The sequence below is a fragment of the Microplitis mediator genome, chromosome 6, assembly GCF_029852145.1.
Source record: "Microplitis mediator isolate UGA2020A chromosome 6, iyMicMedi2.1, whole genome shotgun sequence".
NCBI lineage: Eukaryota > Metazoa > Arthropoda > Insecta > Hymenoptera > Braconidae > Microplitis > Microplitis mediator.
Window position 1 is genome coordinate 16,796,625 of NC_079974.1, and position 18,240 is coordinate 16,814,864.

At 28.3% G+C, this 18,240-nt stretch overlaps 1 protein-coding gene across 2 annotated transcripts in view; it reads right to left on the reverse strand.

The window, feature by feature from the left end:
* Nucleotides 1-18,240, reverse strand: part of LOC130669854 (uncharacterized) — a 39,091-nt gene that overhangs the window by 14,007 nt on the left and 6,844 nt on the right. The gene's annotated exons all lie outside the window — the stretch shown is intronic.

The window sequence follows — 18,240 nt, forward strand, 5'->3', positions numbered from 1 at the left end:
GAGATGAGGGTGTACTCGCAGTACTTTCGATTTCTGACATGAGTCAAACTTTACTTCAAATATAATGTTGTAAAAACATATATATGTATTTTATTTATGTAAAAAATTTTTTCATATTAATAAATGTGAAGCGCATGTAAAAATCTTGTTAATTCAATAGAAGGTTTAAATAATTAAATGGCATTTCTAAAATATAGAGCATAAATTTATAAAGGATCAATATTTAAGTGATATTATTAACGGATCATATTTATATATGTATATTTAATTATTTCAATAATGATAAGTGACATCTTTATATTCGATTAAAATTTATGAAAAAGTAAGTGAACTATTTTTATAGTTAACTTAAGCCAAGAAAAAAAATATCAATTAATTTTAAGAGAAAAAAAAAGAATTATTGAGTTCAGAAAATATTAATTCAAAATTAAAACAGTATTATATGTTAGTAGATTAAATTTAAATGAACTTTTAAATATTAAATTAGAAATTTAATTTTTACTGACAATTTTAAACACAATTCCATTTAACTTAATTTGAATCAATTGAGTTTTATAAAATCATAAGTAACTAGATAAAAGTCTGAGTTTAAATTAAAGCTATACAAAGTTCGTTAACACTTGATAGTTTATAAAAGGTCAAATTATGAATATTAAAAAAATATTTTCAATTAAATATCTTAATTAATTAGCGTATAATTTATTTTATAAATTAATTAATTAAGAATTATCCTTTTTTGTACACTCGCTTCACAAATAAGAGATTAAATATAATTTAATAAATTCTCTATATATGAGAATTATCATGCGTATTAATTTCCTGAACACAAACCAGATGTTGAAAAAAAAAAAAAAAAAAAATGAGTAATTTATATTTCACGCGGACTTGATGCTTTTAATTATCTTTTGCGCATTTTCAAACTGTCGCGTCTCTATTGCTTTGGGGATGAATTTATCGGTTCATTCATGCAGATATATATTTTTGACACGCACCCTCCGAATTAATTATCTTTATTATTATTCTAATATTTTTCAATTAATACATCGAAACAAACAACCCACGTGCCGTATATAAATTGAACAACTAAAAATAAATTATTATATTTATATGATAAATATTATAAAAGAGGTATAATACAAACATTATTGGTAACATTGAATATACAATAAAATTTGTATTTTCCGGTTAAATATAATTTAATACATGAGAGCCATTTAATGCTGGTTTTACTCTGTTATTATACACATTCCACTCTAACATATATTTACAACATTCATCCATTTATCCATACTATTTACAGATAACATTGATGAGAGTAACATATAAGCACGTACATAAAGAGTAGTGTGTATTATATGTGTGAATATGAAGTCTGTTTCAGAGTATCGCATCATATAATATAGAGTGTATGAGAGTGTTAGAGTCCTTGGTGCATTATAACCAACGAAGGGTTCAGTTCTGTGGTCGTTGGAACCACATACCCTCCCAGGAAATGTACACTCCACCCTCGTATAGAGTTAGTGCAAAGTGACATCATGTATATACATGATGTAACAGACGACACGAGCTGGTGCATCGAGAGAATTGGGGGACAAGTCAAAGCCTTGTTAGTGTCTGGTGCTACCTGACAAACGTCTCCCTAACAATAAAGGGTTATCATCACCCTGTTTGGTCAATTTAATTTATTGTAAGCCTGTGGTCAATCCAGTATTTGTTTGTTTTTTTGTCAATACAATTCAATATCATAGATAATTTTTTTTTTATTAATTTACGACACATTTGAATAGCGCAAATTGTCATCTTGTCTCGTCGACTGTTCGTGCATATCAATTGTCAGCTCGATTTTAAATTACAAATTTTTTTGTTTTTTAAATAATATTTTTTATCCTCTCGCATTCTCGATTATACTTTATTCTCATTCTTTATTTTATATATATGTAAATATTTTTTTTTTCTCTTGTCATATTCATGTGCATGCACGAACGCTTCGACGGCAGTCATTCATTGCACGGACTTTACGCCCATTTGATTACCCATTTGGGAATTGAATTCGTATATCCGGGCATACGTGATATCCTTTCATATAAAAGTCTCGGAATATCAGCAAAATGTTTTAAGAATTTATATAAATACATAATTAAAAAAAAACATATATTCACTTAATACAATATTTTTAAAAAAATCATTTTAATGATTTAAATTTATATTCAGCGATAATTTAAAGTTGAATATTTAAAATAATATTTAAATGAAAAAATTGAAATATTTAATTTTAAATTTAATTCAATATATAAGAGATATTTAATAACCTCCTGTAAAACTTTTTTCATAACATTAGTAATGAATATAGTTTAAGTGATGTATTAGTAAGAAGCTGAGTTAGTAAATGGAATAAAAAATAATGAAAGTTATTAAAGTTTTCATCATTTATAATAAATTTAAAAATAACTTTCAACAGCGAGTAATATTATTTTTTATTTAACGGGAAAAGTCTTTATAAGATTTTTCCGTGCACGTGCAGAAGATTAAAATTGGTAGGAAATGATGGTGGTAGGTAGCCGCACGATTTAGAGGGATGATGGGTATGGGGTTTGGTACATGAAGCATCTTCCTGACTCCGGAAATAAAGATAGCTTGCTATACTCTCTGGCAAAGAGATGAGAGAAGAGATTTTAGAGAATGGAAGCAAAGAGTCGTTGAAAATTCACTGACACAACTATTATATACACATATACACTTTGGAAATATGATTTATCCATGTGGACTCTTGCGATTTTCCTCAGTCTACTGTGCGTCTGGTTTATATCTCTACGAATTTTGTATTTGTATATATACACTTGTGCACCCGAGCGTCCCTTTACTAGAAAATCTCAGGGGGGATGAAAACGAGCAACGAGACAAGGGATAGGAATATTCAATTATCTGCTTTCGCGAGAAAACCCAGATGAGAATAGAGAATTGTATAAATTGTAAGTTGGTAACTTTTGATTTTTAAATTCAGTTTTTTTCGGTTTATAAACTCATTAGTCGCAAGATTGCAATATTGCATTGTTTCAGATATTGTTTTAATATTTTAATTGGATTATATTTTAATTAAAATATAGAGAAGACCAGGGTGCAACAAGATATCGAGATTAATTAATTCTTGTGGCTTTTGAGCACTGAACTAAATTGATATGTATCTATTTCAATCAAACTTGTCATCATTTATATTAAATTTAGAAAATAAATTATTCTTTAAGATACAATAACATATTCAAAAATATTATATTAAAAAACTTTTCATTTCATTGTTTTTTGTAACAGTTTTAATTACTGTTATATATTTTCATTTCATTTATATTTAATCGACTTATCATTATTTTTGATGATAAAACTTATTTGGATTCGAATTCTATGATAAACTTGAAGTAATAAAAGAACTTTCAATTATTCTTTTTTTTTTTTAACTCAATTTTTGGATGTTCCGCTACAGTCAGTCTCCCCTGCTATAATCATTTCTTTAATCCAATTCACTTTTATTGAATGAATAAACATAAAATAAAATTGAAATTTTGTGCCATTTACAAAATTTTTAATAAAACTTTTTCTAATTAAGAAGGTTATACAATAAATTACAATTTTGATAAAATAACTATAAATTTTTTATCATAAAAATTTTTAATTATCGATAAATAAAATAAAGTTGAAAAATCTAAACGTGCACAACTCACTTGTTTATTTAGAAAGTGATCAATAGATAACGCTTTCATTTGCAAAAAAGTATTAAAAAAATAATAGCAGCTAAATTTTTTCGTGAATTGTCAGTTTTAAATTTTCATTTTGTAATTAAATCAAAATAATTTTGATAGTGATTTTTGAAAGGGTTCTTCTCTTTAGGAATCCAAGTGGAATAAAAAATAAAATAGATCAATGGGTTGTGTGTTTTTTAAGTTATTGTGTTTACCAACATCCGCACATACTGACGGACATCACAAATTTTTCTAACATTTTTTTTTAACCATTATTTTAAAAAAAAGTGACTTAAAATTGAGTTCATTTTATTCATTGAGGGGATCACTAGTGTGACCACCCGAAGAAAAGATGATTTTTGGGAATTTTTTCAAAGAAAACTATGGCATGGAATGTTTTAATGTTTTAAAGATATGTTTATGGATATATAATGAAAATAATATAAAATTTTTGGACCAAAAAATTCAGAACTCAGCGAGTTATTTACAATCTCCACACGCTCCAAAAAAACAAAGTCCCCCCACTACGGCAATGATAGCGACCTTCACAGTACCTGAATTTAAATAAACCAATAAGTTTATTAAACAAGAAGGTATTTCCTGTACCGTAACCCTAGAGTTAAGAAAAAAAATCGAAATTAAAAAAAATGGCGTTTTTAAAAAAAATTTCAAATTTTGCGCGAAAATTTGATGATTTTTGGCCTGCCACAATTACATTTTTGATTCGATCAGGAAATTGGAGATTTATGGTACGTAAACACATATATTGTAAAAGAAAAAGAAACATATATTATAAACATATAATATAAAAGAAGCTGCAATTCGAATCAAATCGATCGGATGATTCGACTTCGAGTTATAACTGCAATTTTGAAAAATGTAATTTTGAGAACTAACAAGCGGCTGCTCTTTAGATGGCTGTAACTCAAAAAAACTATTCGAGATATGCACTTTAAATTTCAGTATGTTATTTTTAAGCTATAGACTATCGAAATATGAAAAAAAATCGATTTTTTCAAAATTTCACACTAGTGGCTTCCCTTAATTAATTATCTTTCAAATGATACGAATGTTTTAGTTGAGAATATTTGAATAAGTGTAAATATGATTTTTACATGAGTGAATCAGCTGGGACCTAGTAAGTGTTAGCAGAACACATCTCATTGCTTCGCAATTGAGTTGTGCATTATTCATTTTTATATAAAAAAAAAAAAATATATTTTTGATTAAAATCTCATAAATGTTGAGGAAAGAAAATAACAAAATGAATGATGAGCTTCTAGACTCTATATGAGAATGTATATTATTTTTATTAATATTTTTATATAAATGACTTTTTCACGTGAAAATAAAATAACGAGAATTTGATGATTTATTGGAGTGCGAAGAGAAGTAGCGATCATATGTGTTTACTTGTTGGAAAAGACGCGATGAAATGAGTCTCTTGAGACAAGCTAGAGACGTTAGGTATATAGGGATCAGAGTCAACATCATGCAGCTAAACCCTATTTACGAAATAACAAGATGAGATGGGAATGTAGTATAGTATGGTATGGTATAGTATTGAGAAAAAAAAATCCAGTCCAAAGTTAGCACCTCGACTGTGACTCATCCAATCTGAAAATATCTGTACGAGAGAATAAACTCTAGAGAACTAAGAGACAGCGAGAGGAAAAGATTTCAAATATATATGTATTTATTTTACAATATTTTTTTATTTACCTTTTACTTTATTTATTACTGTTTATTTATTTTTCTAAATGAAATAAAAATTAATAAAAAGCAAAAAAACTATAGAGCGAGTTGATAAATTATTTTTATGGAAGAGGTCGCATTTAGCTGAGTAAATATTTAATGAAAGTGAGACATAAACTAATGGGTTGTTTAAAGTGAACACGCAAGTGTGAAAATTTGTGGGTTTCTTTTTTTTTTTTTAAATTATAAAAGAATAGTTTGGATGAGAAATGAGGTATAAGAATAAAGAGTAGAGTAGAGTAGAGTAGAGTAGAGAGGGTAAAAGTAAAAAAAATATAAGTGAGCATCCCTGTTGGCAAAATACATCTACAAGCAAGCAACCCTCGAGTCACAAACTCAAGGGATGCGCGACACTTTCCTCTTTTTTTTCCCGGCTCTTTAAAATCTAAAGGACAGTCGTTATCGTCTACAATCGTGCTTGTATAAGTTAATGGTTAAGCACAGTGACCTATTTTATTTTTAATATTATATAATGTATAATATTTTTAAATTTATTTAAATGGAAAACTTGTGTATACATATACAGTAAGTAAAGATTATAATCGATCATCAGTTGCTTTTCAAAATTTATCTTGGCAATTTCACATCACTCGGATACAAGAGATATTATACGAGATTTTGGCACATAAGGAGTGTAGATAAGAAAAAGAAATATCGTGTTTAACATTTGGAACTAAGCCAGGTGTACTATTACTGTGGCTTTTATCCAAGATATTCAGCAATGCTATTATATTTTATATGTACCAAGTTAACTATAGTTTTTAACTAGGTTTAGTAATAGCTCTTATTACTGCAGTTACTTCATTGTACACATTTCTATCAATAAAAAACAATTTTTTTTAAAGTCTTTTTTTCGTGAGAAAAAATAATCCATAAAATATTTGGTATAATTATGCAGTACACGGAGAGAAATTATGGTAACCATTCTTAATTCATTTATGAAATATCATTCCATACCGTTATGGTAATGATTACTTGGAATTATGGGATATAGGCCCATACTTTCTGGGAAAAGTCCCCATAAGTATGGGAACAATTCCCATCATTATGGTAACAGTTCCCATATTGCATGTAAAAGAATTATGGTAATGATTACCATAATATTATGGTAATCGTTCCCATTATACTATGGTAAACGTTACTATAATATTATGATAATGCTTACCATATATTATGGTAACGATTACTATAATATATGGGTGCCGTTCTTATAATCAACACTTCAAAAAAACCGGTTACCATGCATTATGGGAACCATTCCCATAATATATTGTAATTGTTACCATAAATTTCTCTCCATGTGGAACTCCGATTGACGGAGTGAATTCGGATTTAAATAAAGTCCTATAGGACGATTTCACATAGATGATTAAATAGAAAAAATGATTATAGATTATCGTACCTTTTCTGGGTAAACCTCGAAACTAAATTTTTTTCATAATCAAAATTATAAGTGAAAACATTCTTTTGTACTGCCATTGCGTAAAAAAGCTTCAAATTTTAACAATTATAACAGAACGTTTGAGAGACTTTTGAATTTTAATATTTCCATTAACGCACGAGTAACAGAATAGATGTTTTGACTGATTTCTGAAAGAATTGTAATTTTGCAGTTACGAGATTTACCCAGAGAGGGGACGTTATTTATCGAATGTTTGTAGTAATTGAAACGGATGGATTAATTAATTATTTATCAATTAATTACGTTCAATAATAAATGATTGAATCGTATTCCATTAAAATAATATTATTTATTAAAATTTAAATGAATAAATGGTAATTAAATAAAAACGAATTATTGAGAGATTATTTAAATATTCTATAATTATCCGATGAAAAATGTTAATTAAAGTATTGACAAATTTTTTCAAGGAACTTGTTAAAAATTGAGCCTCATTTTATAATATTAATTAAAAAAGTATAATTTTATGTATTTTAAAAAAATTTATTAAAACTTTAGCCGTAACTGTAAAGTTTTAATTTATAAAAGTTTCAAAAAATAAGAGAGTTGAAGTGAAAACTTTTTTTAATGATAATTTTTATAAATTAAAATCTATCACGACCCGAAAAAATATTTACGCTACAGATTGTCACATGGAAACATGGAAAATAGAGACATGTCTCTATTCTCCATGCATGGAAATTAACTAATTAATTTTGTTTGAGCCCTGTTTAGAAAATCTTATAGAATTCAATAGATTCTCATAAATTCCCATAGAGATTGTATAAAAATGAATGAGTTCTATGAGAAGTGCTATAGTTAAGTAATATATAGGGCCTTATACATACAGCTATACGAATCTATTGGATTTTTTAAGCAGGGAGGCTAATAGTCTCTGAATTTTATGAGTTACTTGAATTGATAATTTTAAAAAATATTTCTGTCGTAAATAACTTATTATATTAGTGAAAAAAAGTTTTAATATTAATGTAAAGTTTACCTAATTTTTTTTTAGTATCGTAAATATGCCGAGGGGTTTTATTTATTCCGGACAAAGGCTTTACAAACTCAATATTTTTTATTTTAACAGCTTACGTAATAGCGCGGTTCAAAATATTAAAAAAAAATTGATGACAAATATTAATTTTTTTCTGAATTGTGCGAATACACTGTCAAAAATTGGCGAAGTGAATGCGGATTAAATCTGGAGTTAATGTGGAGTCAGTGCAGAGCAGAAGACTGTTTATGAAGACAAATGTTGGCTCGAAACCGTCTAATTTTTATTATGCTGTCGATCAAACTTGAAACAGGAAGTGAAGCATCCAAAAAATTATTATGCTGTTTCACAATACTTACTACGCGCGAAAAACTTATCGATAAGCTTTAATAACAATTACTTCCATACATTATAATAATTGTGATGCGGCATAATAACTTTTTATAAGAGCATAATAACTTTTTAAATGCTTCACTTCCTGTTTCAAGTTCGGCCGACATCATAATAAAAATTGGTAGGTTTCGAGTCAACATATTTCTCCGTATTTATTTATTTAATTCCCTCGGAGCGAAATTTACTCCGAAGGGGAGTTTATTTGAATACTAAAACTCCGAATCGGAATAAATGTGGATTTAAATAAAATCCAAACCACTCCGCTGAAAAGACAAACTCCCAATTTACTCCGTATGTCAAATGATTTTTGTTAAAAACTCCAAAACTCCGACTGACAGAGTGAATTCGGATTGAAATAAAATTCGTAATCACGCTGAATTACCTCTTTCTTTTTTACAGTGTATAAAAACTGAAAAACGTTTAACCAGGTCTTTAATTAAACCCAAACGGTTTAATGCTTTCTATTTATACAAACTGTAATAATATTTTTAAGTTTAAAAATAAAAACCCCAGCGACGATCTTTTAAAATAATCGCAGGGTATCAAAGTGGGGTAAACCCTCTATGCCAAACTGAGAATTTATTCTCAGTGAAATAAATGGCAATCTTGCTATTGTTTCATGTTTAAAATACTAAGCGGAAAATTCCCGTTGAGTTTTCAGGGCGCCAGAGACACGAGTGATTAAAAATAAAAAAGCGATCTACAAAAAATAAAAAACAATAACAATAATGATAAAAGTAAAGGATGCAAATGTTTCAATTCAAGTGGAAAAAAATTAATTGAGGCCACGAGTGCTTTCAATGTTTCAAACAAATAAATTTATGTCAATGCATATAATAAATATATGTATTAAATTGAAATTTATATTTTATAATAAATTATATTTAAATGTATGTATTTATTCCAGTGAGAAAAATCTGGTATTGATATTGTTCTGCCATCGTGTTTTTATATTTTACATATACAATTCCGGATGTAAATGCCACCGATGCGGAAATCGATGAAACGTCAAAGTGTCTTATAGATATCCATAACGAGAAAACTTATTGATGTGTATTATTTTATATAATATATAATAAATATATAAATATTATATATAATATAGGGAGAGAGTGTGAACCCGATTATTGAGTTTTTATATAAGGGGAGGCATTATCACACCCAGGTCTTCTATTAATGTAATGTAATGCTACCTACTTCATTTGCACGTTTCGTTTGCCAAAGCTATGGCTACAGTGGTTTGCAGGAGATATTTAGGATATTCATTTTAAGTCTGCTAAAGCTCTTAATGCTTATATTCTACTGCATAATATTACTACCGACAATTATGCAAATTGTATTTAAGCATTTGCATTTGCATTTATTTATTTTTTTCACCACCGAAAACTTTGCACTTTTTAAATTATTATTGCATAAAATAACAAGGTACTTTGAATATCGTAATGGTTTATTGCTGTAGCTTTTTTTCTATGAAAAAAAATTATGACCAATGAAAACAACTCCATAAATCTGTTGCGAAAAAATGAATGAACAATCTTTTGTCTATCAGACTTTAAAACTTGTAATTAAAAAAAATTAATTATATTTCTGTAAAACAAAAAAAAAAACAAGGCATATTTTTTTAAGTTATAAGAATAAAATAGCTTAATTGTTGATAATGGCAAAGAGAGAGCAAGATCGAGTGGTACTTATATTAATTCTCAATTAGTAAGGCTTAGTAGTAGTACAAACGAGAAAAATAAAGTGAGAGGCAGTGAAGAGGATAAGAGTGAATAAGAGTAAGAGGTAAAAGGAAAATGAGGGATGAATTTGACCCAGGGGTTCACTCTACAATTTTCCTTGACGGTACTTATCCTTTTCAAGTATTTCAGGGAGTCCTTTTCTCTTCTCAACAGAGTGAAGTGGAAATCCCGCATGAATTTATAGAAGTCATACATAAATATATGTATCTAACAATACTCTAAAGTTCACTATTTGTTTCAGTCGTTTTCGACAAATCTACGTCATGATTTATATTATTTGTTTATTTATTATTATTATTATGTATTGCGCGCGGTCATATTTTTGGTATAGATGACGTTTTATTATTAAATTTTTGGTGTCTTACTTTTATTATATTGGAAATTATCAGGACCTTTACGAATATACACGGAAAAAAATGAACTATAGAAATTGAGAACGACAAGTAATATAATGATAAAGTGATCAGTAAAAATTATCATTCTAAACAGTAATTTTTTCGTTTATGATTAAAACGTGAATAATTACAGGATAAGTATGAAAATGTATTGTCTATGTAAGAAAAATTACTATTTGAACTTTAAAAATCATAACTGATACTTAGAAAATTGACGACACGTATTATAAAATTTATTATTTGAAATGTTAAAATTTCCCATATTGACAACCGGGTTCCGGGTTATTATTTCAAACACTAATTTTTAAAGTTTATTTTTTTCCGTGTAATATATATATTATAATATATATTCATAAGACAATTTAATAAATAAATTTATTCATTTTTGTGAGTAATTTTAATGTTATAATAGAAAGGAACTGAGAATTTTTTCTTAATTCTTTTCTATTATAACATTGAAATTACTCACAAAAATTATTATTATTATTATTATTATTATTATGTATTTTAATATACTAATGATATATTTAAAGTAATCCGTGCTTTCCGATTTTAGATGCTAATTAACACTCTATTGTCTTAAGACCTGAATAAAGAAACAGAAAAAGATAAAAAAGAGGGAGAGAAAAATATAAAAGTAAGAACAAGAGATGAAGACGATGAAGGAAAGAGCTCATTACTTCTACCAATTATGGTCTTGAACGAACGAGGAAGAATCAGAAGAGCTTTTTCAATGTCACAAAGGCTACACTGAGGCTCGGTTCTGTATTAATAGCAAGTTGAAAGAAAACTAGAACTCAAGAACTAAACATCGATAGTATAAGCTTTACTACACATACATACGGATGTAACTAATGAATCATGGCATATAACAAAAGCATCTAGAAATCAATCAGTCGACGTTTTATGTTTCAACAAAAATTAAGATATTTTAAAAAATTATCCAAATTTTTAACGATTCATTCAACAGTTAGAAAAGCGTTCATTTCATTGAAAAGTGTTTGTTAATTGACTTATTTAAGTACTGACCTAAATTCATATCTTGAATTGTGATCACTCAAACTTTTTTTTAGAGTTGACAAAGTAATTACAGAAGGTAATAATGCGATAAATCTTTATAATTGAGTTGTATAATAAAAATAAAAACAATAGTTTAATTAACACAATAAAGTTAGTAAATGAGTTGTATTATTAATTGGATTCATTAAACATTTAAATTATTTGTAATCTCTGTAATGTCACAAAAATACCATTTGTGACGACAAAAGTACAAAAATAAAATCTTAAATTAGACTGTGAGTCACTGTTTTAACAAGCACGGAGAACACAATGTGGTAATTAGAGTAGTGGAAGTAAAAAGTAAAAAAAAAAGACTACATTTCATTCAGCTCATTATTAATTTATCTATGATTTTAAAGCCAGATGTTCATAATAAAAAAAAGTTTTTAAAACGGTGTGCTAATAGGATTAAATCAGTTGTAAATCCATAGAAAGTTCACATTTTTTTTTTACGCTACCACAATATTAATTTTAAAATATTTATATTTGTGGACAGCGAAGCAAATGAGAGCTTAAAAAAAATTACTCAATTAAATTTCATTGTTTCATCACATCCTAAAAAAACAGGTTGTATTTTAATTGCTATGATAATAAAATTATAAATTAAACAAGTTTTCTGATGTAAACATTTAGTATCAGTAAAATAACTTTTAGATGATAGGCTAGCACTATTAAATTTTATTTAATATTTCTAAGTGCACATTACTCCAATTATTGCCTCTTTAGTAATGAAATTGAAAAAAATTCCACTGTAAGACATATATTTAATTAAAATTTAATTTAATTCTAATAATAATAAAAACCAAAATAAATTTTCAAGTTTAGAGTAAAAAAAAAATTTTGATTTTTTTTTTCATCAAAATTTTTGGGTACCGGTCAGATAATTTATTCATCTCTTCATATATTAATATGAAGTAAAAATTGAATATAAATTATAGATTGAGAAGGTGGTCATTGCAATTAAAATAAAAATTTTTGCTGATAAAATCATTAAAAATTAAATTCGCATTTCGGGGGTGAAGGTTACGAATTGCATCAGGGAGTGAAGGGTTGGTTTGAGCACCTCTGCAAGTGCCGGGGTTGCGATGGTAGTTGTCATAGCAACCTGGGAGCTCGTATACCGTAGATTGAAATATCCCGGATCTACAAGTCGTGATGATCGATAAAAATATATGAATAATATAAACCAATAAGAATCCTACAATTGTAAATGTTAATTGTTTGTACACAAGCTTTCACATCAAGTACACTCAAATTAAATTTTGCAATCCAATTTAATGCATAATTGCATTGCAGCTTTTTTTTTTTTTACTTATGTATACATCTATATAAAATCGATTGGAGATTTGAGATTCAGTAGTAGCTCTGGACATTGTAAGATAGTTTGAGAAAGATGAACTCTTTCAGCGGATGCTAGAGAATAGAAGACAGCAGTATAGTGAAGACTAGACACACTCGTTGGCATATTGCCCATGCAAAACTACCTTACGAGAAATACTAAAGGGACATAACAGAGAGGCCAGATGAATTTTTATTCAAGAGGCGACCCGTCCTCTTGAGTACGATCGCTGAAGTTCAGGATGGACGATACTGCGTGTGTACGCGAATGCGCATTGGAATACTTCTACATAGCTCTATCTGGATTACTCTTGAACTTTATCTCTTTCTCTTTCTCTCTCTTCCATAAAAGAGGGATAGAAATGGCAGAGGATATAGAGGAGGCTTTTCTACCCTTCATCTAGGAAGGGTTGGATGCATAATTCCCGGTGAAAATCAACGCCATCACACACTTTGTTTGGAATTAATAGGGATCAGACAGCTGAATATATATAGATACAAATATTGTTATCCTTCTAATGAATTTAATGGAAAATATTTAAAACACTGGCATCAATATTTTAATTATTTTTTACTTAATTCATTGAAACATTCATTTTTTTTGTTTTTTTTTTTTTTTCATTACAAGCCTGAATATGCAAATGTTTGCATTCGTATTTGTGTAAAGCATAGATGCTTTTGATATTCACGATGAGAGATCCTTTGAGCTGAAATAAACTTAGTTTCAAGCTGAATGAAGTTGTTGGTTCGGAATTGAATCAGCAGACCAGACAAACTGTAAGTGAGAGCTTCACAGCTACTTCCAACCACAATTGCAGTTGATTAAAGGATACTCTGACTAAATTCAACAGTATGAATCATGCTTTTATGTGTATAATTAATACTTTATTTTTATTTTTTTTCAGTATCATATCAAGGTAATGTAAATAACTGAGGATTAAAATTATTTACTCTCGTATTAAAAAAATACGAGAGTATATATTTCATTATATTATCAAAACCGTGGGAAGTATGTGGGGCAAACAGAAGCGATCGAAGATCGCGTGGGTAGAATTGCATATAAACGTGTACCAGTTGAAATTATCCCAGTGTAAAATTGTTCACGTACAATCTTTATACACTTGACTTTTTAATTTTAATCTGTATGCTTACTTTTTATTATTTTTTTTTTCACGCTACGTTTATTATTATACGCCCTATTGTTATTATTATTAAAATTATATTGGATAATGAATATATTTATATGCGAAAAAACGTTTTGAGTTTTTTGTTTTTTATATTCCAAGTTCAGAATGACTTGAAGTACTCAGTGAAATTCATTCTTTTGATATTTTAAAATTTATTCTTCTTCACTCAAGTCCTTATTTTTTTGTTTTTCTTATTTCTTTTTTTACCTACTCGAGACAAGGTCGGTAACTATATAATATTCAGCCGCCTCTGCGTTGGAAAAATTTTACTTGCTTTTACTACTGTCCTCAAGACTGAATTAGATGATGGTGAGTCATTGAAACGAGAAATTGAAGAAGACGAAGAAGAAGACGGAAGAAAGAAAATAAAAAAACATAAGACTAGACGAGTAGGAGGAAAGGTTGATAAGGGGGACGAGAAAACGGAAAGAGGTGGGTTTTGCTAAGGGACAAGAAGGAAAGAGAGTAAATCTAAGAAGTTGAGATCTATCCAACTTCTGAAGACGGCAAAGTGTCCCATGGGTAGTCCGATTCAGGAGCTAGGACCAATTCAATTTTTAAGAATTTGCTTTCTTAGCTATACTTTCAATTTAGTCTTTTTTTCCTATTCTTTGTGAACTTTTTTTTCTCTCCCAAGCCACAAAAATTGAGAATTTTTTTTCTACCCTCCTTCAATCCATTTTTTTTCCCTCTTAATCAAAGTAAAGTATGCATGGCACGAATGCAATTTTGTCAAGGCTTCTAGGTTTTGTTGGTACGTCAACATTTCCATTTTTCCTACATCTCCCTCACCTTTGCTCCCTACTTCATTTTGGCAGCTGGCCATTGACTATTCTCCCTTCACAAATAAATTCGTTATCTTCCATTACATTTCCTCATTATTCTCATAAATGGAAACCCACAAATTGCTAAAAAAAAATTTTTTCAATAATTATCTGTGTGTAGATGTAAAAAAAAAAAACAGCAAAAAATATTCATTGAGTAAATTATTCAATCATAAAAGTACATGATTTTACTTGCGCAGTCCAGCGGTTTCTTTTCACCCCCAACTCACAGACACATCTTTTCATCCAATTGAGCTGAAAGAGTGTAGTAGATACATGCGTTATTCTTCCAGGCAACCAAGCAAGAAAACCCAGTAGATGGAAACTCTTTCATACACTTTTATCCTCTGGCTACTCGTTAGTTATCATCATATTCTTTTTTTCATTTTTTATTTTTCTGGTTTATGTCTACGTCTATTTAATTTATACGCCCAATGAGCAGACGTATTAGAACATATACAATATACTACATCATACTGTTTTATTCGAAATTATTTGTGTATCCGTATAAACTAGAGTGAAAAAAATAATAATAAAAACAAAAGGAAAATAATAGAGAATGTTTTTTCATTGTTATGACATACTTGTATGTGCATCCAACTGAATTCAAATTGCTACAATTTTCCCGGTTAAAAAAAAGAAATGCGTATTTGGCCTTTTTTTTGTTTTCAAGCGATTATCGGATATTGCTGGAGTGGTGGAAAATTCGGATGAAATAAAAAGAAAAAATTAGACTACAAAAAATGAGATGACATTATCGTGAATTCTCACTATCAGTTTTTGGAGCTACGTTTATCAAAAGCTCGTCCGGGTAAACCGTACTACAGGATTCGAATAGAAAGGTCGATTTATCACTAGTTTTAGTCTCTCTATCTCTATTTCTCTCTCTAGCATTATTCGTTCTCTTTTCTCGGTACTTCCGTTAAAGCCTGAATGCTACGGGCAAAATATTTATCACTCTGAGAGAGTATTGTTTCCACTTCAATAGTCCGGATACTCCAGGCCGTTGTATAATTACAAATCTTTTCAATTTATTGGAATACTTTTTCTCTGTATACTTTTATGCTATTTATTTTTTTTGTTTTGTCTGAACTCTTACAAACATTTATTTAAAAACTTAAAGATTTGCTGCCCGTATTGAAAAACTTTTTTTAAAGCTACTGAGTGTAAATTCAAAGTTAAAAATCCTACGGTGATGAAAAGTTATACGTAATTCATAAAGATTAGGGCAGACTTTAAAGTTTAATTCACATTAATTAAGTTATGAGCCATAATCTTTTAAATAAATAAATGATTTTTTCTTCATACTGCTGTCACTTCAAATCTAAAGTTAGTTTAAACTTTAAAGGACACATCTATTTTAGAGAAATAAAAAATTAATACGATCGATTAACACCTTTGCGTTTTTGATTGGTCTAATTTCGTCGTTTGATTTAGCAGTAATTTAATATTCACTCAATTATCGGCGTCGGTTTTATTTTTAGTCGAACCTAAAAGATGCATCATACAACTCAAGTCTAATTTTAGCTGATTAATGTGTCAATGGACTATTTAATTCACTTCAATCATTAATTAAAAAGAATATTTTATCTTTTTACTGCAGTTAGAAAATTTGAATTAAATATTTACTTTTTTTATTTACAGTCAAGTTGAATAACAAGAAAAACAAACACATTTATATTTCCTCTATAAAAACTAAAAACTGTGATTACATTCAACATTTTAAATGATCTATGAAATGAAAAGAAAATAAAAAAAATTGATTTAAAGAAGCTTCAATGAAAGTACCAAAGTTGATCATTAAAACTTGAAATGGCAAAAAGAGACCATAGTAAGTTAAGTTGAGCGTCTCGCAGCGTATGTCTGACCTAAATATATTTTTTATCCCTTTTGAATGTCTTTTCATCATCTTCTAAACACATTATAAATTCATCGTATACACGAGGTGTAGACATAGATTAATGACTAACTATCTTTTTTTATCACATCAGATAAAATAAAAAAATAAACATTTGAATTAAATTATAAATAAAAATAATTCAAGTAAGTTTGTTATTTTGATTGTAAGTGCGTGAATCATTTGTAATAAAAAATAAACTAATCCAATTTTCTTTTATTGCAGATCCGTAAATTTGGATAGGTAGATAATGTGGTTAAGGATACGTTGAGATTGTTCCAATCCATTTTATGTAATAGGTGGTATACCTTCTAACACACATAAGAAAAAATACGTATCAGATCTATAGTCAACTTTCAAAGTTATCTCTAGAGACTGTCGAATTTCTTCTGGGATTAAATGGGATCCGGAAGCTAAACCTGAAGAATCGACAGAAATCTTTTTTGGCACTTTCATTCCTTTTTACATTTGATCGTATCCAAATCTCAACTACATCTACACTTTAACACACACACATTTACGCACACATACACTCGACTTTTTTTTATTTCCTACACACATTACTTGATAATTTTGACTATTCTGATATCGTACGGCAAAAAAAATTTTTCTCTTCCTTTCATAACTCTTGGAGATACGCCAGAGCGATCGAAGGATTTTTACGAGCACGTACGATTTATTTCTATGATTTTTGCAATCCTATTTGAACGAGTTGTCCATAAAAATATATAAAGACATTTACAAAAAAGAAAATGAATAAAGATAAAAATTTTGTTTTCAACCCTTATACATTATAAATTACTTATTTAACTAAATGTCTGTATAGATTTTATCAAATAATTTCTCCTTTCGTTTGCTTGCATTGTCAGCTAATCAAGTCTGGCCCCCGAAGGGAGTGTCTAGGTCGATACGTGTGTGACAATCAACACTGGCATGAAGTAAATTTAAAAGGCAAACATAAAATAACAATACGAACCTCGTCTCAATATTTTCTTTCTTCGTTTTATGTATACACTAGTATCAGGTACAAGAATGTCCATCAATTCCTTTCAGTCTTTTGAATAATACCCAAGGATAATAAACTGGAAGCTCATTCTTTGACACTGATAACAAAAAGAGCTTGTACTTGTGCTCAAGTTTTTTTTTTTATGGAAATTCTTTTATTTATTTTACTTGTCATCTTTAATTAGATTAAATATATTTCAAGAATTCGAAACTTTATTTATTTATATACTATGACTTTTAATAGATGAAGAAATTTTATGACAGTGAAATTAAAATGATCCTAAACTTAGCAGACAATTAAAAATTTTTGAATTTTTTTTTTTAACAATTTAATTTTAAAAGAAATTGAATGTTAAAAAACTATGGGTGCAATTTTTTAAATTATTTTGATTTTTAAATTTACCGTTTTTAAAAAAATTCAAAAATTATTAGACGTCGGCTAAATTTATGAGTGCGATTGTAGCAGACATGAGACA